This window comes from Suricata suricatta, chromosome 14 (genome assembly GCF_006229205.1).
Source record: "Suricata suricatta isolate VVHF042 chromosome 14, meerkat_22Aug2017_6uvM2_HiC, whole genome shotgun sequence".
Classification (NCBI taxonomy): Eukaryota; Metazoa; Chordata; class Mammalia; order Carnivora; family Herpestidae; genus Suricata; species Suricata suricatta.
In genome coordinates, this window is record NC_043713.1 from 88,712,028 (window position 1) to 88,715,041 (window position 3,014).

The 3,014-nt window shown below is 64.4% G+C and overlaps 1 protein-coding gene across 3 annotated transcripts in view; it reads right to left on the reverse strand.

Annotated features, from left to right (window-relative positions):
- The window catches only part of GALNT9 (polypeptide N-acetylgalactosaminyltransferase 9), a 66,048-nt gene that overhangs the window by 17,792 nt on the left and 45,242 nt on the right, over window positions 1–3,014 (reverse strand). The window lies entirely within an intron of this gene.

A 3,014-nucleotide genomic window follows, 5' to 3' on the forward strand; every position in this document is an offset into this window, starting at 1 on the left:
GAGCATGTATCTGTGTACAAGGGTGTGCACAGGTGTGTGCATGTGTGTATGAGCGTGTGCAGCTGCGTGTATTTGTGTCGGTGTGTGCCCGTGTGAATTGTGTGTACATGTGTGTGTACACGAGCGTGTGTGCCAGTGTGGATGTGTGCGTGCAGGGTGTGTAGCTGTGTGCGGGTGTGCGTGCGTGATTCGGGCCCTCGCCCCCACGCCTGACTGCGGGAGGGGTGAGGTGCTGCGCGTGGGCCTCAGCCTGACCTGACGCTCCCTCCTGCAGGCTCTTCCTCGGGCTCCTCGAGCTGGAAGCCGGCCGACACCCGCAGGGCCCTTGCTGTCCCCCAGACACACTGGTGGGACTCTGGATGCGTCCTGGGGACGGGAGCCCCGCCCAGTGCAGGGGCGCGTGGCCTGGGACACGGGCGGGCTCCAGCACCGGCGCGTGTGCACAAGGCGGCCCGCACTCGGGGCCGACGCTCTCCCCCAGAAATCCAAGCCTTACGATTTCCATTCCTTCTTCTCTTGCCCTTGAGCTTCGAGTGTAATGAAGGGCAAGGAATTTCCTAAAGTAAATCTTCAAATGTCACCTGCTCCTGGCACGGAATAACTTCCCGCCAGCGCCTCCGATGTGCCAGCTGTGTCCTTGGGAAGGGCAGCGGCTCTTCCCGCCAGGACGCGGGAGCTGAGTGACCTGCCATCCAGGGCACGCTGGCCCCCGGGAAGCCGGCTCTCCAGTCCGCGGTGAGGAGCGCCTTCTGCAGGGAGCCGGCCTGCCAAGTGGGAGGGGCCCAGGGGTGTCCTCTGGTGAGGACAAGGACAAGGGGACAAGGACCTCCGGGGACTCTCATGGGCTCAGCCCGTCCCCCACGCTGGGGCCTCGCCTGCACCCTGCACCTGCGGGCGCCTGGGGCCCGTGTCCGGTGGGGTCACCTTCCGTGAATCTGTCCTCCAGTGCGTGAGTCCAGTCCTGCCAGATCCAGGCAGATAACCCGAGACCCTCCAGACCCTCGTCACGGACCTGAGCCAACGGCCCTGGCCCCTGACCTCCAGAGCACCTCACCCCAGGGCCCCAGGAGGTGGTGCCAGTTCAGAGCCGGTGCCCAGCACCCTGGTGAGCCAGTCATGCCTCCTCTCCTGGTCCGTCCTCTGCACCAAATCACACGGTGTGGCTGCATCCCTGTCTGGTGTCTCCGGCTCCACCCAGCGGTCCGAGTCCCACCAGTGTCCCTTCAGGTGGGGCAGATGCCAGCGGCTTCACCTGTCACACCTGACGACCTGGGGCGTTTCCGTCCCCAAAACGTGCCCGGCGTGCGCACCCGAGTCTCCGCATGGACACAGGCTCTCCTTCCTTCCAGGCGGACGGCAGGGGGCAGGTCATGAAGCAAACGGTCCTGAGGTTTTGCAAATTCGTTCTGCCGCCGGTCTCGCACGGGCGGCCCGCAGCCTGGCGCCCTCCCCGCGCCCTCCCCAGTGCCCAGCCGGCCCCTCCTCTCTTCCTCACTTCTCTGCTGACAGAGGCCCGGGGTCTCCGTTCACATCCACCTCCTTCTGTGTAGAAGCCGTTTAAAGTCTTCACCTGTTTCTTATCTGGAGTTTGACATCCGGGTTTTCGAAAGCTCTCAGTGATGCTAGCCAGGCGCCAAGCTTGGCAGGACACAGTCTGGCCAGAAAATCCTGCTGCTCTGCAGCCCGGGGCGTCCAGAGGCTTCCAACCTTGAGGTCTCTGACCCCTACGACGTGCCACACTAGGCCTTTCTGCTCCTAACGAGGAACACTCAGTGCTTTCTGAATGAAGAAAAGTAACTTTCAAGCTGCTCCTCGCTCCCAGCAAGCCCGGTCCCATCGCTCGGCCTCTGGACACGGAAGGCCCTGCACCCCAGAGCCCCAGCTCCCGCTCCGTCCAGCTCTCAGGAGCGTCAACGGCCCGTCTCTGAGAAGCGGCCATGCGACAGAGTCAGGCCCTGAGGGGGCTGCTGCTTGGGCGTCTGGGGCCCCCTCAGGACACAGCACCCGCCCCTGCCCCCACGCCCCGCGCTGGCCACGCTGTTTCCCTGAGTCCTGGAGGCGCGGGCTCGGGCCAGGCCGCTCATCCCGTGTCCACTGACTCCCCCGCTGGACGTCCAGGCTGCACAGAGGCCTTGGTTTACTGCCGTTGGCTCTTTGCTGGCACAGGGTGGGTGCCCAGAAGCCCCCACAAGACCCTCCTGACGGAGCAGGAGCTCTCAAAAGCCCGATGACACAGGGTCTCAGTCACTCCCTCGCACAGTGACCTGTCTCAGCGGGATTTCGGCAGGACGCGCCAGCTTGGACGGACGGGAGAGGGACGATTCCCGGCTCCCGAAATCTCAGACCCCTGGGGGAGGTCTGCAGGGGCTCCGGGGGGCCAGCGGGTCCTGACATGCACATTCATCCCAGGAAACGGGGCCTGCGACTGCGCCCCCGAGACCTGGCACGCCGTGCAGATTCCCTGGGGCTCAGCACCCCCCGGGCGACGCTGGACACATAAGCGGGTTCCAGCAGGTGGTGGAGGGGCTTGGGATGACGGGGGGGTCAGGGACTGTGGCCACGGGAGGCCCACGCCTGTCTAGACGGGGCCCCTTCCCAGCTCTGGCCAATGGTCGCCTTGGGAGAGTGTGAGCCTTCCCATCTCCCAAAAGGTGCTGGATTTGTGTATTTTGTGTAAAAATCTCTCTGTTTTCATGTCTGGGAGCCAACTCGAATACACGCATGCATTTGAAGACAACTGTGGGGTCTCTGTCTGCAGCCCTGTCTGCAGAGACCTGTGGTTCCGGGCGTGGCCGCTCTGCCGGGCTCGTTCTGTGTCCTCCCTGCTTCTCAGGCTCTGGAGCCCTGTCCTCCGTCCGTGTCTGCTTCTCCTCCACCGGCCCCTCCTCTCTGCTCATCTGCTGTCTTCCTCCTTCTGTCCCCACCTAACCCGGTCACCACTCAGGCCACACACCAGGGGCCCGAGTCCCTGGAGTCCTGCCTGGAACACCCCCCACTGGCCCCTGCACCCCCCA